Source organism: Panthera uncia, chromosome B1 (assembly GCF_023721935.1).
Source record: "Panthera uncia isolate 11264 chromosome B1, Puncia_PCG_1.0, whole genome shotgun sequence".
Classification (NCBI taxonomy): Eukaryota; Metazoa; Chordata; class Mammalia; order Carnivora; family Felidae; genus Panthera; species Panthera uncia.
Genome location: NC_064811.1, coordinates 165,877,621 through 165,904,595, shown reverse-complemented (window position 1 = coordinate 165,904,595; position 26,975 = coordinate 165,877,621). Strand labels below are relative to the sequence as shown.

General features: G+C 44.0%; 1 protein-coding gene across 2 annotated transcripts in view; it reads right to left on the bottom strand.

Annotated features, from left to right (window-relative positions):
* SLC39A14 (solute carrier family 39 member 14) overlaps positions 1-17,220 on the bottom strand; it is a 45,827-nt gene extending 28,607 nt beyond the window's left edge. For both annotated transcript variants that reach the window (XM_049631553.1, XM_049631552.1), the window contains exon 1: positions 17,049-17,220. The gene's annotated coding sequence lies outside the window, so the exon portion shown is untranslated. The remainder of the gene's footprint in view (positions 1-17,048) is intronic.
* Between the last annotated feature and the right edge of the window lie 9,755 nt (positions 17,221-26,975).

Below are 26,975 nucleotides of genomic sequence, written 5' to 3'. Positions count from 1 at the left end.
AACTGGCCACCAACGGCTCTGACAAGAAGTCTCTTATGCTGTCTTCTTCCCGAAATGGGTTAGGAATTATCCTCTGAGCCTCAGGCTCCCTCTGGTAGGTGAGGTGGGCTCTTCTCAGACAGTGAGCCTTTATAAGACCCTGAGCTACAGCCAGCAGAGGCATGCTGGGTTTCCCTGGCGCAGTGAAGCTCTCTCTATAGAAGCCAGGCCCTGGGCAGCTCCACAGCTCGGTCTGCAGGAGCCTATCTTTGCCCTGAGGCCAGCTGCTCCACCCACCCCTCCCCTCCAATGTCCTGCTGCACCACTACTTCCCCCTTCACAACCCTTCCATCCTCAAGCCCCCCACTCCTCCTCAAAGACTCTGGACCTTGCCAATCTCTACAGCTCAGATGCTGAACTGTGTGTGATTTTTCCAGAAAAGTGGCTCTCAAAGTGTAGTCTCTGGACCAGCAGCATCACCATTAGCTGGGGAAATGTGTTGGAAATGTAAATTCTTAGCCTCACCCAAACTTGCTAAATCAGAAACTCTGGGGTGGGGCCCAGCAATCTAGTTTAAGAAACTCTTCAGGTGATCTCGATGCATCCTAACATTTGAGGACCACTGCTCTCAGAGCAAGATCTAGAGCTTTCGTTACAGTTCCAGAGTTCTTCACCAAAGAGGGCAACCCCTTCCTGCCCAGCTACTGCTCCTGCACATGACCAGAGGCCACTATAGACAGGCATAGGCTCCATCTGGGGCCTTAGACTTCTCAGTGACCATCAAAGTAATTCGTTCTCAGCAGAGTAATAAATGAGCCTTATTCTCATGAGAAAGGGGATTACTGGGGAAAAGAAAGAAAAAGCCCATATTTCCAAATCGGGGAAAGTGGCAGGAAAGGGAAGGGCACTGAGTAATTACATTCCTGAATCGTAATTCCTCCATTTTCCCTCCCACTGTCCAAACTGACCACATGGCTCATCACTGGCCCAAGGTTACTGGCAGTCACCATCTGATTACTGAAGCAAAAGGCTTTACCACATCCTCTGCTTCCTCACTGTGGGCCTCGCCATGTGACCAGAACGTCCCTCTTTCTACCATTCCTGAAGAGAAACCAGTGCCACCCACAGCTTCATGCTATCTGCTTACACACTCCGTCCCTCCCCCCCCTCCCCTCCCCAGCCCCATGCCACCTTACCTGCTGCTATAATGCTAACTTTGGGCACTCTCCTCTACCCTACAGCAAACTCGGAGCTCAGTCCCTCCACCTGTAGTTAAGGCTCCGTGCAACTAGGCTCTATCTTTTCACCATAACCTGCCTCTACTCTCTGGCCTGGACCCTGGGTTCCACCCGGAATCCTGCCTCTGCCCCACTTTACCCCAGCACCTCCTGTCTCTACAACCCACAGGCTAGGAAGTCTGATTAACTTGTTAGAAATGCCTGTCAGAAAGTCTGCATGTGTTTCCAGCACTTTCTCCACAAGGTTATGAGGGCCTGGATGTGTTTTGTTTGTTTGTTTGTTTGTTTTAAAAAAGAAGGCTGACCTGCAGGCCAAAGCTCCTTCCCTGACCCCAAACCCTCCCCAGCACAGGCCCTACCACCCCAGTAAACACCCTTGCCTTCCTCTGGCTCCCAACAACCCCGTCTTGATGGTATCCTCTCCTAGAAGGCCAGGCTGGTTTTAATGTTTTAGGCTAACTTCCTAGGTCTTTCATAACAGTCCTGGGTTGCTAGGACCTAGAGAAGTACTTGCTGCATGAATATGTAAATATTCATTTGAACTTGCATATGGTATGCAGATATACCCCCACCTTTTCTAGAGATTACAGAATGGCTGGGATAGACTTCACTGCCCGCTTACAGCCAAGGAGTCAAGGGCAGGAGTAGACAACTATCTTCCCAAAGCCCCCTCTGTAAAGAAGCAAAGGAGAGCATGAGGATCTGACCCTTTTCCCTCCAGATGGTCCCTTCTCTGCCAGAGCTCTAGAGAGGCTGTCAAGAGCACAAACAGATGGATTCCAGAGCAAAGGCAACCAGGTTTCTGGCTCCTATCACACTCAGATACAGACCAGGGCCAACAAAAGACCCAAAGGGTACAGCTCCCCTTCCCCAGGTTAAAATATCCTCAAGGCTGTGGGTATGGCAGCAGTCTGGGCATTGTGGTACAGAAGTGACTTCCTATTTCCACTTGCCCTTCCACTCCCCTACCTCCTATAACTGCTTGCCTATTAAAAAGGGATCAACATTCTGACCAGACTTAAAGGCTTACTCCTCTCTCGCCAACCCCAACCCCAACCCCAATGCCAAGGGGCAATCAGACTGCCTCCTGGAAAGGGTTTCTGATTTTAGCTTGCAATTCAGACATGCTGTAGTTTGGGTAACTTTCCACCCCAAACAGAGAGAAAAAAGAGAGTAATTCTTAGGGCTGTATTGTTCACAATAACAAAAGCCTTGGAGGCAACCCCAAAAGCCCATCAGCAGGAGTGGATGAATAAACTAACCAATTCTCACAATGGAAGAATAGTAAACAAAAGTGAGTCAGCTACTGCTACATTAACACTGAGTGTACATTACAAGATGTTAATAACAACTGCCTTGTGAATACCACTCATTCTTCAAGATCTCTCCCCTCCAGGAAGATTTGGAAGGACTGTCTGAAACTGAAGACACTACACTGTAAACTCCCTGAGGACAAGAGCCCATTCCAGTTTTCCTTGTAAAGCCGATGGGGCACAGGGAATTTGAGTGGAGGAAATGTTGAAAGGCTGGTTGAAATGAAACCTCTTAGCCAGCCTTCCAGATTCCACTGAGCACCTACCCCCATGCTGTCAGTCCTTTCTTTTTTAAGTACACACATGTAAAGTGCCCAAATCTTAAGTGGATAGCTCAATGAAAGAAGTCATCCTTTTAAAGTAAAAATCTGATCACAGCACTTTCTTTGCTTTAAACCCTCTGATGGCTCTCCAGTACAAATGGAATAAAACCTAAACTGTCCTCTGGCCCTTGCCAACCCCACTGACATTTTTGAGGCCTCTCATTCACTAGGATCCAGCCACCCCAGCCTTCTTTCTGTCCCTTTAACGTAGCATATGCATTCTGAGCTCAGGGTCTTTGCACTTGCTGTTTCCTCTGCTTAGAGTGCTTTCCCCCTAGATTTTCATAGGCCTCAGTTCAAATGTCACCTCTACAAAGTGGATGGCAAGGTGACTCAAAAGGAAAAAAAGTCCACTTTCAGTCATTCAGAATCCCAACACACATTTTCAGTTTCTTCCTAGCGTATGTCACTATCTATAAAATAGTCTTCTTTCTCTGGTTTTGATTACATATTTATTTTCTGTCTCTTACTACTACAGTGTAAGCTCTACAGTGGTGCAGATTCCAGGTCTATGACCCTCCCAGAGGGTGGAGGAATGAGTGGCTGGCACTAAGTCAGCCCCCAAAAAATACCTGCTGAATGAAAATGTTAATTTCCAGCTGCCAACAGTTTAGAATCGTATTTGGTCTCTATCCACAGTTGAACTATTAACAATCTTAGGGACTGGGCCCCTTCTCCTGTAGCTTAAGTAGAGATGAAGACCCCTAGAGAGCCAGAGAAGTTTGTCTGGAGCCGGAATAAAAAACATAAGGCAGAGAAACTGAAGAGAAACATCAACTGTAGTGGGGGACCCAAGAGGAAGGTGGTGGGGGAGAAACAGGCACAGGCAGGCAGCCACCCTTCCCTCCAACTCCGTAGACAAACGTGCGACGATGGGCAACCATCTGATAATCCTGCCGAAAATAACATGATAACTTTTCCCCCATGGCAGGGGAAGAAAAGGACCTAAGGAAACTCCACAAGTACAGGCTGTTTCTAGAATTTCTCAGCTGCTGATGGAAACTGTGAGTCTCAACCTAGTTGCACATAACCTCTAAATGTGCCAACTGCACACATCCTGAAATGCAGGGGGAGGGGCTCATGAGTGGCTGCCAAGAGGGAGTGGTGTGAGAATAGTCAAGGTCACAAGCATAATCTGGCCGGCAGGGCTGTGCACACACCACAGTTTGGCCATGGTCAAGGCCTCAGCCATGGGAGGCATCCCCACAGTGTCTGCAAGATGTGGGGGTGGCTGAAGAGAGAGGTGCAGGGCCTGGGACACAATCTCTGTTCCTAGGGCTGGTCAGGTTACTCCAGAAGCCACTTTGGCTAGTGGCCCAAGTCTGGAGGAGTGGGTGACTTTGTACTTTTTGCACCTTTCTGGGAAAGGTGATGACAACAGTCGTGGCTTGCTGCCCCTGGAAACTAACCAGGGGCCTAGTATCCTGAGAACTTGCGTGGCCTCTCATATGGAACATCTCCAACATTGGAGAAAAATGGTCAGCACTGAAACATATACTTGCCAATCAATGTCACCTGGGCCTGGGATGGCAGAGCACAGACACATGCCATTGTGAGCAGGGGGAAAGAAAGAGGCAGCAAAGGATTTCAGGGCCTAACGCCTCTGGCTCATCCCCTGGAAGAAAAGCAGAGCCAGCTTCCCCAGGCCAACATGGTTCCACCTCGCCCCAGGCCTCACGTTCTCTGTGCTCTAAGAAAACTGGAGTCCACAGGGCTGGCTGGGAGCCGTCTAGTTTCCAGGAAAGGATGAGAGTGCCCTGCCCCCCATGATTTACAGGGCTTTCTTGACTAGCAGGACACAAACATACCCCACCCCCTTTCCTCACAAACCAACCTTTCAGGCTTCCGATAAAAAAGAGAAAAAAACAGCTGTTGGGTCTGTCTTCCCCTTCCTCCCTTTGGGAGGACAGCTCAGTAATCCTGGGGCAGGGGAGGTGGTGGTGGAGAAAGGCCTTCAGGTAAGCTGACTGCCTCCTCCCTCAACCTCCATCTGGCAGCAGGGCACACGGGAGAGGCCCTAAGGGGTAAAGGGGGTCTTCGCAGAAGGAAAGTAATCAGTGAGATCCAGGAGCAAGTTGTTCCCCAGAGTGGCAGTCAGCAAATATTTATTAAGAACTTACTACGTAACATGCTAAACCACCCTTCTGAAGGTTTAACTAATTTAATACTTCCAATATCTGTGTACAAGAATGCCTATTTCCTAAGATACTCACCAATATTGACTATTAAAATAGTATTCTAGGGGCACCTGGGTGGCTCAGTCGGCTAAGCGTCCGACTTAGGCTCAGGTCATGATCTCGTGGTTTGTGGGTTTGAGCCCCACATCGGGCTCTGTGCTGACAGCTTGGAGCCTGGGACCTGCTTCAGATTCTGTGTCTCCCTCTCTCTCTGCACCCCCCTGCTCATGCTCTGTCTCTCTCTCAAAAATAAATAAAACATTTTAAAAATTTTTAAAAAATAGAGTCAAAGTAAATATATCACACATATCCTTTAAGGTTTCTGCTTTAGGTAGTATGCTTGGAAAAATCCTTCCCCACTCTGAAATTATAGAAATATATACCTGTATTTTCCTGATTTATTATTATTATATTTTTTATGTTTATTTTTATTTTTGACAGAGTGCAAGCAGGGAAGAGGCAGACAGAGGGGGACAGAGGATCTGAAGCAGGCTCCGCCCTGACAGCAGTGCAGTAATGTGGGGCTCGAACTCAGGAACCACGAGATCATGACCTGAGGTGAAGCCAGACGTTCAACCAGGTACCCCATGTATTTTCTTGCAGTTAAAAAATTTCAATCTGTCCTCTAGAATTTGATTTGTCACAGTGTAAGAAAGAAAATTTAACTTAAAATACCCAATTATCCAATATAACAGTCTATTCTGTTTATAAACCTCAACCATAGAGTCTATAAAAGATAAAAGAACAGCGATAAAGTCAAATACAGGTGGCTGTTGTAGCTAATAAAACATGGGTGCCATCTCCTTCCCTTCCTCCTTCCTGCTCAAGGGGACAGGCTGGCAAGCGAAAACAAGAACAAAGTCCTACCTGCAAAAGGATGGCGAGCAGAAATATACACAGAGGAGAGCCTGGGACTCCTAGGCAGCACCAAGCAGGAACATGGACCTCCCACAGATAATTGCCAGATGCTTTATATGTTATCTGCTAAACCAGCATGGATTGGACTCTGTCATTTGCATCTAAACACCCCTGTAACTTACCCACAATCCTTTCTTCCTTAATTTTACAGTAAGAATTGCTAAGATTTATTGTTGTCTACTAGGCACCATGGCTAAGCAATTTGTTCTCATGCTCATTTAATCTTCTCAACAAACTTAGTTACGATAGAGCCTACAGGACTTCCCTAACTATAAAAGGACCAAGGGCAGCTTTTCAGAGTAGGAAAAGACACTGCATGAAACTCCCTATTTTGGAAACATAGAATATTTGCTCAAAATCAGACTGCAACTAGTAAGAAACAATGTCATTATTTGCTAAATTCCTACACGTATTGAGGTCTGGTTTTGGATGTTTCTATTTTGTTCCATTTACCTATCCTGTCCCAATGTCACCAAAAAAAATTTTTTTCTGGTAAAGCAAGTCTAACTCCACTACTTTCTTCATTTTTTATTTTTTAAAAGATTTTATTTTATTTTGAGAGGGGGTAGGGGAGAGGGAGAGAATAAGAGGGAGAAAGGGAGGGGTGCCTGGGTGGCTCACTCGGTTAAAGGTCCGACTTTGGCTCAGGTCACGATCTTGTGCTTTGTGAGTTCGAGCCCTGCGTTGGGCTCTGTGCTGACAGCTCAGAGCCTGGAGCCTGCTTCAGATTCTGTGTCTCCTCCTCTCTCTGCCTCTCACATGCTCATGCTCTGTTTCTCTCTGTTTCTCAATAATAAATGTTTTTTAAAAAAAAATTTTTTTTTTTAAAAAGAGGGAGAAAGTGAGAGAAGGAGGCTAGCATAGAGCTTTGATGCAGGGGTCCATCTCACTACTGTGAGATCATGACTTGAGCTGATATCAAGAGTTGGACACTCAACTGACTGAGCCACCCAGCGCCCCTAAAGATTTTATTTTTAAGTAATCTCTACACCCAATGTGGGCCTCGAACTTATAACCCCAAGATCAAGAGTTGCAGTCAGCCAGGTGCCCCACTATTTTCTTTCAATTGTTTTTGGCTATTCTCATACATTCATTCTTTCAGAAAAAAACTTTTAAGTCATCTTGTCTAGTCCCAATACTTCCCTTTGGGAATTCGTCCTATGGAAATCATTTTGAAAGCGGGTACTAGGCTTTAAGGACTGTCTACCTTTGGTTCAGGTCATGATCTCGTGGCTCGGCTTGTAAATTTGAGACCCGCATCAGCATCAGGCTGATGCTGACCCTGCAGAGCTCACTTCAGATCTTCTGTCCACCCCACCCCTTACCCCTCCACTGCTTGCGTTCTCTCTCTCTCTCAAAAATTACTTAATCATTTTTTTAAAATAAAATTAATAAGTACACAATAGAAGAGGACTACTAGAGTAAGGTACCGCAATCCATATAACAAAATGTTTATAGTTTGAGCACAGAGGTTAGGAGTTTCAGTTCTGGGTGAGACAGACTTCAGTGTCAATCTTGTTACTGGCTTCAGGGCTTGGGTCAAGTCAGAAATTCAAGACTTATTTTCCTTATACAGAAAAACAAAGCCTACTGACAGTCCCTCCTGAGAAGCAGGTAAGAGAAGTAAATGAGGGGCACCTGGGTGGCTCACTAGGCTAAGTGAGTCTTGATTTCAGCTCAGGTCGTGGTCTCATGGTTCTTGAGTTTGAGCCCTGCATCGGGTTCTGCCCTGACAGCGGAACCTGCTTGGGATTCTCTGATTCCCTCTCTCTCTGCCCCTCCCCACTCATGCTCTCTCTCAAAATAAACATTAAAAAAAAAAAGAAAGAAAGTAAATGAGACACTGAATATAAATACATTGCCCAATCCACAGTAACTGTTCGATAAATGCTAGCTATTTGGGGAAAGATTAACATGGAAAGATGTTCATGATATGTTAAGTGGAAAAAAATAAACAGAGCCTATAAAACTATAGGCACAGACATTCCTTAAAATGTATACATTCACAGAAAAAAACTAAAAATGCATAATTGTTATCTCTTGATGGTGGCTTTAATGGTAACTTCTGTTACCTTTTTATTCACCTGCATTTTCTACAGTGAACATGTATTACTTTAACAAGAAAGTTAACTTTAAGAGTCCAGTTAGGAAATGGGAAAGGCTTAATGATGACCAGGTGGGAAGGTTTTTCCCTCCCCTTTTTAAAGATCTTCACTTAAGAGTGTGGAGATAGATTGCAGTCCTCCTCTGCCCTGGGCTGGACTACATCTGTGCCTGGTTCCCTAACCTGGCAGCCCCAGTGAGCAGGGCTTCAACCTCAGTTCTCTGGGATCAGAACTTCTTGGGTGAGATCCAGGTACCTGTACATCTAGTTCTGAGAGATCATTTCAGGACTGCCGGACTAGACGCAGACTAGTTTTAACATTCTGTGATTTATCTCAACTCTTTGAAGTCAGACCCCCTCCTCTGCCAAATGGGTCCCACAATCTCTGCCCTGTCTATCCTACAGGGAAACTAGCACTCAGTGAGAGCTCCTTGCAAAGGCAAGTTGTTGGGATTGCAAAGTGTCTGGATTCCAAGCATGAAAAGCCTCTTAGGGCAGCTTTATAGCTTATACTTGGTGGGGTGCCTGGGTGGCTCAGTTGGTTGAGTGTCTGACTTTGGCTCGGGTCATGATCTTGAGGTCCATGAGTTCATGCCCCGTGTGGGGTTCTGTGCTGACAGCTCAGAGCCTAGAACCTGCTTCAGATTCTGTGTCCCCCTCTCTGCCCCTCCCCTCCTCACACTCTGTCTCCCTCTCAAAAAAAAAAAAGAAAAAAAATTTTTTTTAAATTTATATAATTTACACTTGGTTTCCAGATCTGTGTCAATATGATGGGAACAAACAGGCTAAGGCCAGGCCCTTGCCTCAGTATCAAGGCCTGCTTTCTGTCTTGATTTTAAAAAGAAACCTTCCTTTTCTTTTGCAGCTCTGTGAATGACAGTCTACAAAGGACATTTCCCCCCATTGTGAGTGTAGTGGGTTGAATACTATCCCCCCAAATCCTTATCTACCCAAAACTTCAGAATGTGACTTTATTTGGAAATAGGGTCTTTGCAGATATAATTAGTTAAGGATCTTGAGATTAAATCATCCTGTATTTAGGGTGGGCTCTAAATCCAATGACTGGTATCTTTACAAGATAAAAGAGGGAGATTTGGACAGAGGGACACAGTGGAAGGAGATCTGAAGATGAAGGCAGAGACTGGAGTGAGCCAAGGAACAGCTGGAGCCAACAAAAGCTGGAAGAGGCAAGGAAAGATGGCCCCCCAAGCCTCTGGGGGGAGTGTGGTACTGCTGACACCTTGATTTCAAACTTCTGGCCTCCAGAACTGGGAGAGGGTACATTTCTGTTGTTTCAAGCCACCCGGCTTGTGATAATTTGCTAGAGCAGCCATTGGAGACTAATATTTTGGCGCTAGAATTAAGGCCTCATCACTTTTATCTGGGGTTCTCTTGGGCTGGCAGACAGAATTCTAAGATGACCCCCAGGAACCCTCACCCTTGGTGTGCGGGCACAACCTACAAACAGGAGATACCACTCCCGTTATTATGTTACATAATCTGGCGAAAGGGATTTTGCTGGTGTCAGCTAACCAAATTCATTGATCTGAAGACAGAAAAATTGTCGGGGCGCCTGGGTGGCTCAGTTGGTTAAGCATCCAATTTTGACTCCAGTCATGAGTTGCGATTCATGAGTTTGAGCCCCTCATAGGGCTCTCTCCTCTCAACACAGAACCCACTTTGGATCCTCTGTCTCCCTCTCTCTGCCCCTCCCCCACTCATGCTCAAAATGAAATAAAATAAACAAACATTAAGAGAAACTAAAGAAAAAAAAAAACACAGAAATTACCTTATATGACCAGAACTAATTAGGTGAGCCCTTGAAGGAGATAGGCTCATCCTGGCAAAAGGGATTTGAGGCATAAGGAGTCACCTTGGGAGAAAGTAATCTTGCCAGTGCAGAAGTCTAGCAGACACCAGTTTCACCAAGTGATCCAGGAAAACATCACCAGTAATAAGACATACTGGCATCATGAATGCTTTGACAGGATGCTCTGAAAAGGATGCAACATCATTTTTGTGATGTTCTTGCCCCAAATGCACAACCCCATTCTAAGAAGAAAAGACACAGGAACTGTTACACACTAGAGGAGATTAAGGAGAAGTAACAACTAAATGCAACGTGGGATCCTGGAACAAAAAAAGGGCATTAGCGAAAATACTGGTAAAATTCAAATAAGGCCTGCAGGTTAGTTAATAAGATTTGCCAATGTTAAAAACCTTTTTTTTTTTTTTTTTTGCCAATGTTGATTTCCTGTTCTTGATAAAAGCACTATAGGATGAGGGATAGAAGGAACTGTTACATTTTTTGCTACTTTAAATCTAAAATTAATTCAAAATAAAAAGTTTAAGAGGAAATGGTCACCTAGGTTATTATAGAGCCATAATGCAGACCCAATGCTTAAGGAGAAATTTTGATGCTAAGGTTAGGATCCCTGCAATTGTATCATGAAAAAACAATTATAAGGAAATGTGCAATACGTTAACAGAGGTTGTCTCAGGGTGGCAGGATTACAATTCTTTTTCTCCAATACTTCTTTATACTAAGCATGCATTACTTTTTTTATTTTTTTAAATGTTTTATTTATTATAAGAGAGCACAAGCAGGGGAGGGGCAGAAGGGGGGGGGGGGGACAGAGGATCCAAAGCAGGCTCTGCGTTGATAGCTGGGAGCCCAATGTGGGGCTTGAATTCACTAACTGTGGGATCCTGACCTGAGCCAAAGTTGGACACTCAACCGAATGAGCCACCCAGGTGCCCCAAGCATGCATTACTTTTGATAATCAGAAAAAAATAAAATTTTCTTTCTTTTTTTTTTTTTAATGTTTGTTTTTGAGAGAGAGGGTGCCAGCAGGGGAGGGGCAGAGAGAGGGGCAGGGCAGAGGATACAAAGCAGGCACTGACAGCAGTGAGCCGAATGCGGAGCTCAAACTCAAACCAAGAACCGCAAGATCGTGACCTGAGTCGAAGTCAGACGCTCAACCCACTGGGCCACCCAGCCGCCCCCAAAATAAAATTTTAAAAAATACCAAACAGTTGCTTGGGGATGCTGTGGTAGAGGCTTTTAAGGTAGAGAGGGCTGTGTTAAGATGGGATAAAAAGGTGTTCCCTGCCTCTGGAGGGCTAGAAGGAGGCAGGAGGTAGCAGTGGACTGGTGCAAAGGATATAGATTTGGGGCCACAGAGTTGTTCTAGGTAAGTGCAGTCTGAACCCCAAGAGAGAGGGCGGGCTGCTGAAACAGAGCAGTAAGTCTTTGACATGGTAACAGCTAAGTGTTCTGGGAGAGTATCAGTACCTTAGAGCCCAGAGCCCTCTAAAACCCCTGTATCCAACCTAAATTTCCAGCCATGCCTGTCACCTGCTCTTCCCTCTATCAGCCCCTGCCCTAAAATGATCACCCCCTGCCTCAGGATAATACATCTTTCTGCCATTATTCACACAGCCCTTCTCTCTAGGACTCCTCTTCCTGTTCTCCTTTCTCCATAACTTTCAAAACGTGGCTTAATTCCACCTCCAGGAAGCCTTCCCAGACCACTCCTGCCCTAATCACTTCACCTTCTCCCAGCCTGCTTAAGTAGCTCACCTGTTCCACTCAAGGTCGCTTAACAAACCCACAAGATATCACATAAACTTCCACATGTTCTTGGAGCATCTCCACATGGGTTTACAAGCATCTTCAGAACAGAGACAGTGTTTTGCCTGTCTTCCCCGAGTGGAAGCTCTCGGCTGAGCTCCACTGGCTTGTCCCCCTCCCCCACCCATCCTTCAGCTAACTGCCCCTCTGCTGCCACCAGTCACAGTCACATTTACCAAGTCAGCTGTGCCTATGCCCAAGCCTCTTCATGCTGGTTCCATTTGTTTTTGTGGTTATAACTGAACTGAACAGCAACTGAAATGTAAGTGCAGAAAGGAAAAGGTTTGATTTCTATGAAAATTAAGTGATCTAGAACAGCAATTCTGAAATGCTGGTCTTTGAGGACAACCTGGGGTCCCTGAGACCGTTTCAGGAGGGCTGTCAGGTAAAAACTATTTTTATTATAATAATATTAAAATGTTGAAAGCCTTTTCATGCTCATGTTTCAGAGGCTAAATGAAGTGTGGTGAATATAGTGGTCTTGAGTTTTGTAGAGATTTCCAAGGTAAAAGTTTAGGGTATAAACATGTGTGTTTTCAGAGATTAACTCAGTTTGTTCTCAGGACTTCAACTGAATATTTACCAGCAAACTTACATTAGACTTATTATAATCTATCTCATCATGTAATAAATCACTATTTTGAAATCCTGCAGATCAGCAAAAAATGTAAAAGCAATGCCATTCTGTTCTCTCCTTTTTTAATGTTGGAGAACATTTTCATTAAAATATGCTTTTAATGTTAACATGTAATGACCTTATATTATTTTAAATGAAAACTTTTTTATTTTTATTTTTTTTAAATGAAAACTTTTTTAATTTGCTTTAATTTTTAAAACAGTAAATATCAATAGATTTGGCACATACACAAAAGACAATAATATTAAAGAATCCTAGATCAAAAAGTCTGAGAACTGCTCATCTAGAAAGACAGGTTACAAATGAGGGGAAAAAAGACTAAGTTAGGTGAGTGTATTCAAAAAGTAGATTTCTGCATGTGGAGTGATATGTAACGTCTTTTCACTTCTTTAAGAAAAACTAATAAATGGATATATATATATTTTTACCCAGCAACCTCGCTTCTGAGAATTTCTTCTAGTCATAATTACACTTGTAGGAAATGCCATTTGAACAAAGTTAGTCACTGCAGCCTCGGACATAACAGCAAAATAGACAAAATAATGGAAACAACCCAACCCAAGTTCTGGGCTGGGGAGAGAGAGAGAGAGGTGACCCACGTATCTTGGTTAAAAAATTATCTCACTTCCATATCCTGAATATTGTGCAGGTGTAATAAAAGAATGACCCAAGGGTTCTATGTGCCCATATGGAAAGATCCTATACAGTTGCTAGGTGAAACAAGCAAGGTGCTAAACAACATGTCTAAAGTTCTAACTTGAACCAACTGTAAGAAAAAGGGGGCGGGGTACAATGTTTCACTGCCTGCCCGGTATGTTGTGTGTACATGTATTGTTGGTTTTTTAACCTTTTGATTTTTGAACTATGTGAACATATAGACTAGTGAAAAAAATTTAATAAAAGGAAACGTGAAACTGCAGGTGATATGTGTAGGTGTGATTTTTATATACAATTTGCAAGTTTAATTAGAGTACCTAGAAACCCAAAGAAAAGGCCTCTCAGCCCTAAATCAGTTTTGGCAAATAAAGAAAAATAGATGCATATGTTTTTAAAGTAAAATGAATTGTTTAAAACATGGATTGTTTTGGGGCGCCTGGGTGGCTTGGTCGATTAAGCGTCCGACTTCGGCTCAGGTCATGATCTCACGGTCCATGAGTTCGAGCCCCGCATCGGGCTCTGTGCTGACAGCTCAGAGCCTGGAGCCTGTTTCAGATTCTGTGTCTCCCTCTCTCTCTGCCCCTCCCCTGTGCATGCTCTGTCTCTCTCTGTCTCAAAAATAAATAAACGTTAAAAAAAAAATTAATAAATAAATAAAACATGGATTGTTTTAAAACTCCCTACTTTAAGCTGACTTTTTAAAACTACTGAGTGCCTTGACTAAGCCCCTAGGGACCCAATGGTAACAAATTCAAGACTGTCACCTTGTTCCATCAAACCCCAGCACTCTCCTGGAGGAAGGTAGTTAGGAGGCCTGAGAACACAGTCAGATCTGGACTTTCCAAGGCAGGGAATGTGGTTTCCCACAGCTGGGCATGCCAAGCTCTCTCCAGGCTGATTCTGTGGCCACTCTCCCTCCTACCCTTGCGGGGGTCCCAGAGAACCCACAGGGAGTTCTGTCTCTGGATGTCAGCTGGGCCCAGTAAGGGGATGTCTCTGGGAGCCTTGGTGACCACAGTAAGGGTAGGTGTCAGAGACCCTGCGGTGAGGCTGCCCTGCTGGCTCCCCTGGAGTGCACAAGGCCCCTGGCTGGCAGCAGACTCTGGACTCCTTATCTGCTGGCGTGCCACCAATCTGCCAGCCTCGAGGTCAGAAAAGTCCCACTGTAGACATCTAGTGAGTCCTGGCTGGGGCCACAGTGGCATGACCCTTCCACACCCCATCCTCGCATGTCTCAAGGCATTCTGGAAAGAGAAGCAGGACTCCTCCGGAAGAAGATGACTGTGCTGTGATTTCTATCTACAAAAGCAAAGGACCTTCCTTCCCCCTAAATAAGCACCAGAGATAACTGGCTCCTTTCCTCTTCATGTTTTTAAGGAAAAGACTAGAATCATCAGCAATTTCATCATTACACTTAGGAATAAAAACAGAACCTGTCTTTGGTCTTCTCCATCAAGCTTCTTGGTCACTAGCAAGCAATGTGACTTGGGAATACCAATTAACCTCTCTAGACCTAGTTTCTTTAGTTGTAAAACAAAGAGACTAGACTGGAAGATTCCCAAAGTCCCTGCAGTTCAACATCCTATTGTCTGTAGTTCTGCAAAATGCCTAAGCATTACTTTCTTCAGGCATCCACTGCAAATAGTTTGAATTATTTTAGCACAGTAGGGAGAAGGAAGTCCCAATTCCCAGACATATACAATCTATTCACAGCACTACCATTTAGATCCCAAGATCCTGTGAATATTGTACACGGATTCAGGTTCCTCTGGAATAAAGTGGGTTTGAGCAGGTAGGGAAAAAGGAAGACTGAGCAGGGTTTGAAAAGAGAACGAGCCCAGTGACTGATATATACCCAGTGCCCAGACCCCCAACTCAATGTTAGTCCTTCCAGCCTATTATCAGCGCAGAAAAGGAATACTTCTATTACCTGAAGAAATCAGAGTAGCTCCCAAAACTAAAGGTGGAAGAAAAAAATCTCTTTTCCTTTTGCCCAGTGATTCTGTGGGACAATCTCCGGCAGGGCACAGAAAAGTGGCCTACTCAGAAAGGCAGGGAAATTGCATCCATGTTCCTAAGGAGGAGATGAATCAACACTAAGTCTGAGCTCATACCACTCCTACAACCCAACCTACCTAAAAGCTTCTGGGACCCCTAAATAATCCACCCCATCCCACACAGATGATGATAATGATGACTGTGATGATGACAAACCTCTACCATGTCCCAGGCACAATCACAACATGCTTCACGGCAGGGAGAACAGGCTCACAGAGGTTAGGAAACCTGCTGGAGAGTGACGGAGCCAGGATTTGAACAGATTCATCTAGCTCAAAAGTCCAGAATTTTCCTACCACCTCATACCATCTTTAGCAGAGTGCTGTCTTCTCTGAACTTAATGGGAACACAACAGCGTGGCCTCTCTTGCGTTGCTACCTTATTCTTCGTGTCTGGATGTTCTCTCTCCCCATCAAGAGTCTACAGGAGCCAGGCCTCATCCCCTCTTTGCACTTGGCAGTGGCTACTCCAAGGGCTGAGCACAGACCAGGCCCTGTGTACTGGCTAACCAGAGAGGTGAGGATGCATCTGAGAGTCATAGAACCTGCAGTTCTTATTCTTCTTGCCTAAATGACAAAGCCAATAATTCCAGTTGGTGCCCTTTAGTCATACTTAGGGACCAATGGAAGAAGGAGTACCACTAGTCTATCTCCTAGCTATCACATGATATATGGAAATTCACCTCTGAGCCTCCAACAAGAAATGGAATATTAGTTTTTAATTCCACCCTATAAAAGTCACAATTCTGGACATTCTTTCTCTTGCTTCATCATCAAGATCCTCTCAGTTTCTCTGGCTCTTGTTTAAGACTTAAGGATTAATCACAGATGTTTTGGATAAAAGATCTATTCTGACCTTAGCACTTACCCCTTCCCAAGGTCATAGGGCAAGTTAGAGGCAGAGCTAGGACAGAGACCAGGGTAGCCAGGCCAGTCTCCAGTACGTACTACCACCACCACTTCCCAGCAGCCTACCCACGTGGCCTGGGGTTTCCAGGGAAAAATGACTCTAAAGACAAATCCAAACCCAGGGTAAGTCCAGGAAGAAAAGTCGGGTGCAAAGTTGCTCCTGCCCCTATGTTCCTTATGCCCCAGGTGAGCACTCTGCCCTCATCAAAGCATGCATCCTATTGGACACCCAGGCCCTGGCAGACACTAGAGCCTCAAAACCGAAGCCACAGCCCCGAGCTGGGAAATTTTTCTTTTACTTTAACTGAACTTCAGAATCATATCCTGAAACTGCTTGGATGGCTATTTTGTCCCATTGCCCTAACCCACCAAGAGAGGGCAGCCTGAGCCATAGCTCCCAACTTGGTCGGTAGGACCAAAAATAGATTAAAAAAAAAAAAAAAAAAAAAAACCGTGCCCATGGCTAAAGCCAGCTCAGGGTTTATCAGAGTGGCTCCAGTGCCATTCTCCAGCTCCTGCTACTAGTCGGCCGGAAAATCCGCGGCATTTTTTTTTTTCTCCAGCTGGTAGGTGATCTGGCCAGGGTAGGAACACAGTTCCCAGAAAGCAAAGTCCGGAGGCCAGTGTCCCATCGGAGCTGCCCCAAGAACTGCCCACCAGATTTGCCCATCTACTCCCTCTGCTTTTTCTGTCCTCCTATCTGCGGGTTTCAGGAAGCCTCTCGGCTTTTTAGTGCGGCTGTCTACGTGCCGAACACCGTTCTCTATCTAGCTCCCACATCCCGCGATCTCCAGTCGAAAGGAGTGCAGCTGCGAACCCCCTCCCCTCACCACAAAGTATCCCCCATCGGGGCACCCCAGCCAGGTGTCGCCTCCATCCTGCGTCCGGGCCCATGTGCTGATCCTCCCGGGCGCCTCCCTGCTCTAACCCGAGGCTTCGGAATCCGGAGACGGGCTCTCGGTCCTCGGCGCCGCCAGGCCCCCACTCCCACCCCCACCCCCACCCGGTGACCCCAAGCGCTGGAGGCGCGCCGCTTGTCGGCGCGATGCCGCACTGTTGGGCACTGCGCGGTCCCGCCGGTACGCACGCTCTCCGCCCTCACCTGAAGCTCAGGCTGACGCCACCGGGACCCCGCGCAACCTCACAAGCCTGGCCCTCCGGCGGCCCGCAGCGGCAGCGGCAGCGGCAGCAGCAGCTCGGTCGGTGCGTCCGCGCGGGTAGCCCGCGTGCCCTCGCCCCCCTGCCTGCGTCCGTCCCCGCCACGACGCGCATGCCCCGCTATATAGCCTGCGCGTCAGCGACAGGGCCCACCCCCGTCCCTGGGCCCCGCCCCACCCTCGCCCCACCCTGCTCTCCCCAGGGCCTGCCACGTGGGGCCCCGGCCCACGATAGGGCGACGTGCGCGAGCTGTCAGCCCGCCGCCCGCTCCACTCGGCCCAGCGCCGGCACCTCGCCGGCCCAGGCGGAGATCTAGCTCTCCGGGATCCTAGCCGGACCAGCTTCATCTTGTAACCGTTCTGCGAATTCCATTCTTCATTCACTTAAGCCCACAGACTGACTCCTCCTTCCTCTGGAAACTCCCATTTAGACCTTTCCCTCTCCACGTGGGAACCTCTTACAACCTGGCCTCCATCCCTTAGCAGTAAGACTGCTACTCACCTAATATGTATGTCTATATTTTAACACTTTTGATTAATGTAAAAAGCTTCTCAACCTCCAACTCAATTCTGAAATGTGCCCTAAAAGGGGACGCCCCATAGACGATGTTTCTTCTCCATATTTCAACCAGCCAAAAGAACAAAAATTAAAATAATTTCCTGTTCAAGTTCCAAGTAAACCATACTATACTCACTTTCCAATTAAATGTCGCACAACCCCTCCCCCCCCCCCCCAATAATCAGGCTCTTTAAGGGAACCACATTTCTGAATCCCAGTCAGGGAGAAATGTTAATTTGGGGGTGAGGCGTGTCCTAGGAGTCTCCTCCGTTGTGGGATAGTCCTATTGAGATGGATATCAAGCCTCGGAAATGGAAATTTCTTGAGAAAATAAGCCACCCATTAAACGCCCATTGTTCTATTCTGGTGGACATCACGATTATTTCCTCTACAGCTAAGCCAGCTGCCACCTGGGTCTAGGGGACCCACAGGAAAGGTCTTCTAGCAGAACTGTAGCCAGTTGGTATCCAGGTACCAGTTGTAGCTCAATGTCTGGTGCCTAGCTGGCACTTAGTGTCTCTGTGAATTTGCACAGGGAAGGGGCCCCGTATCCCATGCTGCAAATTCTGGAGAGAAGAACCCTCAGGCTGGCAGTGCAGACAATCCCTGGAGCATGTAGCAGGGAGAATCCAGAGTTCAGTGGCAGCTTGTTCCTAAGGACTGGGTAGAGAGGGGAAAAAGAAAGCCTTGAAACAAAGCCAGAGGAGGCCAGATTGTTTATGCCACTCGTGAAGAGACTAGCCCGGCCCTGGTTGTTCTAAAATTGAATTATTCTCATCCTGCAATTACAGTCAGTGCTCCAGTTGGGTAAGGGGTGGGGTGATAGTCCTCTCATTTTCCAAGTGATTTCAAAGTAATGGTATCTCTTGCAGAATTTCCCTCAGAGCCCCTTCATCTTTGTAATAACCCTTTATACTTGTCCTTCTTGGTTAAACTCAGAGTATTTTTCAGACATTATGTCATCCATTGGGACTTAATCCCATCTCCAATGGGCTGTCAGAAATGGTCCAGTCTATACCATTCCTTCCTTTTCTTAAAGTACTGGAAAGGGAATGAGCAGCTGAGCCAGAGATTAAATCAAACAAGAATGCTTCTAACACATACAGCTCTGAAAAGTTTTTAAGGCTATAAATGCATATTACACAGGGGTGTTAATCTTTTCTTAAACCTGAGGTCCAAAAATAATCCCATGGCTTTTCCAGGCAAGGTGTCAGCACTACACACAGGAAAACAAGGCAAGAAGCCTCCTGTCAGACAGGAGGAGGCAGGACAAGACACCCCACCACAGGGCCTACGACAGCATTTCACTTGTTTGCAACCAGACTGAAGGGTAGAGTTGCCAAAGTCCACCAAAACTGATAAGCTATCAGTAATCCATTAGGGGAATACAATTAATTATTAACATAGCTTAAAATCAAAAGGTTTTAACTCTTCACATCCAGCCCCACACAAAATTCTTCAGGTGAACCGTAAGTCTCTCCTTGTTGCTGAGTAGTACTCAATTTTTTATGCCTGGTGCCATGCTTGGGCCCACAATTCTATATTTCTCTCTGCATAATATGCCTTTTTCCTCTCATAAGCCACATTTCCACTCATTAAAATTCTAACTTTTCAAGCTACTTCCCTTCAGAAAGCTTCTTGATTCTTCTGTGGCACATTTTACCTATCCTTTCAAACTCTTTTGACTGTAACCCACATTAAAAAATATTTTACACAGCAACTCCAGTATAAATAACATTATAGCAAACAAATGTTTTCCAGAATTTCCCTAATACAATAATACCTTGGTTTGTGAGCATAATTCGCTCACAAATTCCGGAAACATGCTTGTAATCCAAAGCACTTGTATATCAAAATGAATTTCCCCACAAGAAATAATGGAAACTCAGATGATTTGTTCCACAACCCAAAAATATTCACGTAAAAATGATTCAATAATATAATACAAAATAATAAAGAAAATACAAACTATAAAGAAAAATAAACAAATTAACCCACACTTACCTTGAAAACCTTTGCGGCTGATGTGAGGGTTATTGTGTAGGACAACTTTCTCTATCACTAACTGAATCACTGCTCTCTATTGGCTCAATGGAATCTTCTTTTCAAGCAACTCTAACAAGGCACTTATCCAATGACACTTGCTTTTGCCTCCTTTTGAGGATTTCGTGGAAATGTGACATTGCGTTGTCGTTAAACAGTTTCATCACTCACACTGCTACAGACTTATTCAGGTGGTGTTTTTCTACAAAATTTTGCAGTTTCCCACATTTTACACACCTCCCTAATATCATTTGAAGTGAGTGATTCGTCCACCTTTTCCCCCTCCTCCTCTGAAGAAGAAATGCAGATGTAGACTTCTTATAAAATCTTGCAATTTTGGCCACTCACAAACTTCCTTCGTACTTCTCAGTGATTTCCTACTTCCACCATAATCATCTCCTTCCTCTTACTGCCTTTCTTTTCAACATTTTTCTGCACGGGGGCCATTGTATACCCTTGCACGGATGTTGACTACAGTACAGTATTAATAAACTCTTGTCATATCCTATATTTAATATAACTGGCAATAAGGCAGCAGAGGAAAGGGTCTATATCTGCAGGCAGCCTGACCTAGAATGAAGTCAAGCATTCTTAAGCTTACTCTTGTATGGAAAAGCAAAGGACTGTCCATAGGTGCTCTGAAGTGACAAAGATAGACTAGTGCCAGTTGTGGGCACCTTCCAATGTTCTGAAAACTCACTGATTTCTGCCAAACACTGCGGCCTGAGACAGCATCAGAGTATGGAAGACAATCACCCACAATTCCGCAGCGAGAGACAGAGAAGAACCATTTGCTCAGTTTTGATCATGTGACATTTGGCATCACATACTGCTCATATTGCAAGACATTACTTTTTATCAAGTTTAAATTTATTAGAAATGTTTGCTCATCTTGCAGAACACTCACAGAATTACCTGCAATCTAAGGTTTCACTGTACATGCAATGTACTGATATTTTATATTTTACTTCAATTTCAAGTTTATTTAGAGAGAGAGAGAGCAAGAGTGTGTGTGCACATGTGTGTGTGCAAGCAGAGGAGGGGCAGAGAGAGAGGGAGAGAGAGAGAATCCCAAGCAGACTCCACACTGTCAGCGAAGAGCCAGACTCAGGGCTTGAACCCATGAACCCTGAGACCATGACCTGAGCTGAAATCAAGAGTTAGACATTTAACCAACTGAGCAGGTGCCCCTGCTTCAATTTTTTTTTTTTAAGTGATAACAAGCCCACTAAATTGATTTCAGGACCCAATATTGGGTTATGATGCATAGAATTAAAATATTTTATATGGTTCAGGCCTGGCTGGCTCAGTCTATAGAACATGCAACTTCTTAATCTCAGGGTTGGGAGTTTAAGCCTCACATTGGGTATGGAGCCTATTTTAAAAAAACAAAAAAACCCATCACATTTTATGGTTTATGGTACTTGCATTTCCCCCTTATTTCAGTTTTGTTTCTAACTTAATTTGACCTTAAACTGTCTGGATTATCAAAGATTTCTGCATCTCCTAACATAACATCTTGCATGTAAGAAATTCTCAGCATTTGATGGATGAATGAATAGGCCAGCTCACTAAAAGTTTGAAGTTGGATGATATTTAAGGGAACTAAGCACAAAACCCTGACATTTTCTTGACTATTTCCCTTTTGACAAGGTACCACAGCCAGCAGCCAAAAGATATGCAGATTACCCATAGCTGAAGCCAATGAAACAGCCTTGGGGAAGAAGCCAGAGAAATAAAACCCCAGCTATGAGTGTGTATAAAATGGGATGGGGACTCAGAAAACAAAAATTCGCTCTGTGGTTTCTGTTGACAAGGTAGGCAACTTGATCAGCAAGGTGGGCCAAAGATCCCCTTTCTACTCCTCAGCTCTCAGAACAGTTGAAAGAGACTGGAGAGAGAAACCAATGACCAGGTAAGACAGTTTCAAGGGGAAAAATGAGTTTTCCATGTTAATTAAAAAAAAAAAAAAATTTTTTTTTAATGTTTATTTACTTTTGAGGGAAGGAGAGAGAGAGGAGGGGGGAAAGAGACAGAGAGGGAGAGAACGAGTGGCGGTGGGGCAGAGGCAGATGGAGACACAGAAACCAAAGCAGGTTGCAGGCTCTGAGCTGTCAGCACAGAGTCCCACGCGGGGCTTCAACTCACAGGGCTCCAACTCACGGGTCGTGAGATCGTGACCTGAGCTGAAGCTGGACATTCAACCGACTGAGCCACTCAGGCGTTCCAAGTTTTTCATGTTTTTGAATGTTTTAATGAATTTAAGAGGATCAGAGGAAATGTAAGTTTCTGGTTTACCCAAAATCATGTCAGAGCACCAGCACTCCACACTCTGTCAGCCAAAAGAGCTAGAATCCTTTCAGCCTCAGTCATTTCTGTTCTCATCTAATGCTTTCAGCAGACAAAAAAAAAAAAAAAAAAAAAAAAAAGCCAAATGGTAAAAATAACACTTGATTAAGTAACAACTATAGGAATTTTCCCATTTCGTCTAAGATAACTTAGTTTGTTGGCATACAATTGTTCATAGTATTCCCTTATAATCCTTTTTATTTCTGTCAGGTCAGTAATCCCCTATCCTTCATTCCTGATTTTAGTAATTTGAGTCTTTTCTTTCTTTGCCAAACTAGCTAGAGGGTTTGCCCGCTTTTTAAATATTTTCAAAATTGATTTTGTTGATTTTCTCTCGTTTTTCTATTCTTTCATTAATTTCTGCTCTGATCTTTATTAGAAAATATCATTGTTTTTGCCCTGTCCCTTGCATGAATGTTTAGCTGGGAAAAGAATTCTAAGTTGATGCTGTATTTTTATTATTCCTTTTGTGTTAAGCATCTATTGTTGAATGAGGACAGTCTGCTGCTAGTTTGATGAACTTCATAAGCAATGTCTTTCACCTCTTAACTGTTGCTAAGATTCTGTCTTTAGGGTTCTATAGTTTCACTACAGTACATCTAGAAGTGAATGTGCTTTTCTTTATCCTCAGTTTCTCCAAGTAGAGGATTGATATTTGTCTTGAATTCTGGAAAATCCTACCTTTTCATATTGTGTCACTCATTCTCCAAGCTGCAAGAGCTCCTATCAGACAAACATCAACTTTCTCATTTTCTTTTTTTCCTCCTCCGGTCACTTTTCTTGCATAGTTCCCATTTATACCTCTTTGGGCTGCAATTCAATTGACTTTGCACTTGTTTCTGCAGGGCTCAGCGTCTCTCACCAGTCTGAGCCAATCTTCGTGGTAATTTTTCAGCTTGTGATCCTTCCACGTGCTCCTAATATAAATTCAGCCTGCACATACCTACATGTGGCCCAAGCTTTGAGATCTCTCACGAATGCCTTTTTACCCCGGAGTTCCTTGCTGCTGATGGTTGGCAGGGACCCTTGACTCCCCTTCTAGATTCCAGCTCTCTTCATCCAAGAGATTTCAGTCCTGCGATCCTGTACCTCATACGGTGTGAGACCGTATCTTCTATCCTTAACTGGAACAAGAATCCTGGGGGCTCCTGCTCCTGCATTTTTGTCTGTATCCCTGGGAGCTGTGTTGGAATCAGCTATTACCATTCTGGCTTCCCTTTCTTTCTTGTACCTTGATATTTTCTTTCCTTTTTCCTTTCCCATTCCCCATTCCATTTCCCCCCAAATTCAGCTACCTAACCGAAGGAAAAAATCTTTTTTTCTATTTTGGCCAACATTTGTCAGTATGGTCAGTTCAGTCTGCCATGTTGCCAGAGGTCTCCCTAGTTCACTCACATAAAAAAAAAATATTTTATTTTTTAGAGCAATTTAAGGTTCACACAAACTGAGTGGAAAGTAGAGATTTCCCATGTACACACAGCTTCCCCCACTACCAATATCCCCTACCAGAATGACCCATGTGTCACAACTGATGAACCTACATTGACACATCATAATCACCCAAAGTCCATAATTTATATCAGGGTTGATGCTTAATGTTTCACATTCTACAGGTTTGGATGAATATATAATGACATCTATCCATCATTACAATATCATACAGAAATGTCCTTGCCCTAAAAACCTTCTGAGCTCTGCCTGTTCATCCCTCTCTCCCCAACCCTGATCTTTTCACTGTCTCCATGGTTTTTCCCTTCACCAGAATATTTGGAATCACACAGTATATACCTTTTCACATTGGCTTTTCAGTTAGTAATAAACATTTAGGTTTCTTCCATGTCTTTTTGTGGCATGATTTTTTTTTCTGCTGAATAATATTCCATTATCTGGATGTACCACATTTTATTTATCCTTTCACCCACTGAAGGACATCTTGGTTGCTTCCAAGTTTTGGCAGTTAACAGACAGAGCTGCTATAAACATCTGCATGCAGGTTTTTGTGTGGACATAAGTTTTCAACACATTTGAGCAAATAGCAAATACCAAGGAGTGTGACTGACTGCCAGAGAATATGGTAAGAGTAGGTTTAGTTTTTGAGGAGTCTGGCTAAAGGGTTATCAATTTTGTCTTTTCAGAGAAAGATCCTGAATTCATTGATTTTTTTTTTTTTTTTAGTTTCTATTTCATTTATTTTTGCTCTAATCTTTATTATTTCCTTCCTTCTACTGGTTTTCGGTTTTGTTTTCTAGTCCTTTAGGTGTGAAGTTCGGTCGTTAATTTGAATTTTTGTTTCTTGAGGTTGGCCTATATTGCTATAATCTTCTCTCTTAGAACACCTTTTGCTGCATCCCAAAGATTTTGTGTTGCTGTGTTTTCATTTGTCTCTCCGTGCATTTTTTAATTTTCTCATTGATTTCTTCTTTGACCAATTCATTGTTTAGTAGCATGTTATTTACCTCCATGTATTTGTGTCTTTTCCAGATTTTTTTCTTGTGGTTGATTGCTAATTTCAGACCATGGTCAGAAAAGATGCACGGCAGGACTTCATCTTCTCGAATTTGTTAAGATTTGTTTTGTGGCCTACCATGTAATCTGTTCTGGATAATGTTCCATGTGCACTTGAAAAGAATGTGTTATTCTGCTGGAATGTTCTGAATATAGCTGTTAGGTCCACCTGGTCCAATGTGTCATTCAAAGCCACCGTTCCCTTCTTGATTTTCTGTTTGGGTGATCTATCCATTGATCTAAGTGGGGTATTAAAGTCCCCTGTTACCATTATATTACTATCAATTACTTTCTTTATGTTAGTTATTAGTTACTTTATGTATTTGGGTGCTCCCACCTTGGGTGTATATTTACAATTTTTATATCTTCATGATGGATTGTTCCCTTTATGATCATATAGTGTCCATTTATTTTTTAGTTTTTTTAACATTTATTTTTGATAGAAAGAGACAGAATGAGCAGGGGAGGGGCAGAGAAAGAGGGAGACACAGAATCCGAAGCAGGCTCCAGGCTGTGAGCTGTCAGCACAGAGCCTCACGTGGGGCTTGAACCCACGAACCCTGAGATCATAACCTGAGCTGAAGTTAGTTGCTCAACCGACTGAGCCACCCAGGCGCCCCATATCGTGTCCATTTTTGCTTAAAAAATTTTTTTAACTGGAACAAAGCACACATAACCTTTGCTACTTTAACCATTTTATTATTTTAAGTAATCTCTACCCCCAATGTGGAGCTCGAACTCACAAGATCAAGAGCATGCTACACCAACTGAGTCAACCAGGCAGCCCCTTGACTTTTATTAGTCTTTCTTTTAAAGTCTATTTTGTTTGATGACAAGTAGTGTTATGCCAGCTTTCTTTTCACTTCCATTTGCATGATAAATGCTTCTCCATCTCTTCACTTTCAGCCTGCAGGTGTCTTTAGGTCTGAAGTTAAGTCTCTTCTAGGCAGCATATACATGGATCTTGCTTTTTTTTTTCGACTTTTTTTTTTTTTTTTTTTTGGGGGACAGAGAGAGACAGAGCATGAACGGGGGGGGGGCAGAGAGAGAGGGAGACACAGAATCGGAAACAGGCTCCAGGCTCCGAGCCATCAGCCCAGAGCCATCAGCCCAGAGCCTGATGCGGGGCTCGAACTCACGGACCGCGAGATCGTGACCTGGCTGAAGTCGGACGCTTAACCGACTGCGCCACCCAGGCGCCCCTGGATCTTGCTTTTTTATACATTCAGTCAGCGTTACCTCTTTTGGAGTGTATGTAAAAAAACTGCCAAACTGTCTTCCTAAGTGGTTGTACCATTTTGCATTCCTACCAGCAATGAACAGAAGTTCCATATCCTTGTCAACATTTGATTTTGTCAGTGTTCTGGATTTTGGCCATTCTACTGGGTGTGTATCTTGTTTTAATTTGTAATTCTGTACTGACATGTGATGCTCAGCATCTTTTCATATACTTATTTGCCAAGTGTATATCTTTTTTTTTTTTTTTTAAGTTTTTAATGTTTATTTTTGAGAGAGAGACAAAGTGTGAGTGGGGGAGGGGCAGAGAGGGAGACACAGAATGGGAAGAAGGCTCCAGACTCTGAGTTGTCAGCACAGAGCCTGACGACGGGCTCGAACCCATGAACTGTGAGATCATGACCCGAGCCGAAGTCAGATTCTAAACCAACTGGGCCACCTAGGCGCCCCTACCAAGTATATATCTTTAATGAGAAGTCTGATCATGTCTTTTGCCCAATTTTTAATCTGGCTGTTTGTTTTCTTCCTATTAAGAGTTCTTTGTATATTTTGGATAAGTCTTTTACCAATATTTTTGGCAAATACTTTCTCCTAGTCTATGGGTCATTTTCTCATTCTCTTGATTTTCCTCATTTTTTAAAGAAACAAAATAAATCCAGACAGGAAAACTAAGAAACTCAGATAAAGCTAGGTATGGAGCCACAAAGTGAAAGTAGGGTCTTCTCCAATAATCTCAAATCACTGAGAAATTTCAGGCACAAATTTTGTTTTCAATGTAGAAAGACATTTAAAAAACTTCTTCCTTTTTCACATCATTCAACAAAATGTTGCCCAATGAAAAGGGCCCTATAACATTGTACAGAAATTAGGTTCTGTCTAGGGGTGGCTAGATGGTTCAGTCCGTAGAGCATGTGACTCTTGATCTGGGGTCATGAGTTCAAGTCCTATGTTGGGCAAAGAGCCTACTTTTTAAAAAATTGGTTCTCTTGAGAATAAGTTCAAGAAGCACTGCACCATTTCAGAATGGAGTTTCTAAATAAACTGAAAGAGATGTAGTAGTGAAGCAAGCAACCAGGGTGCTTTGGGAAGGTATTTTTAAGGGGGTACAGACACACTGTAAAGTATATGGAAAGAAGGGCAAGCATTAGAATAAGGGGAGAGAAGAGGCCACTCTTGGAGC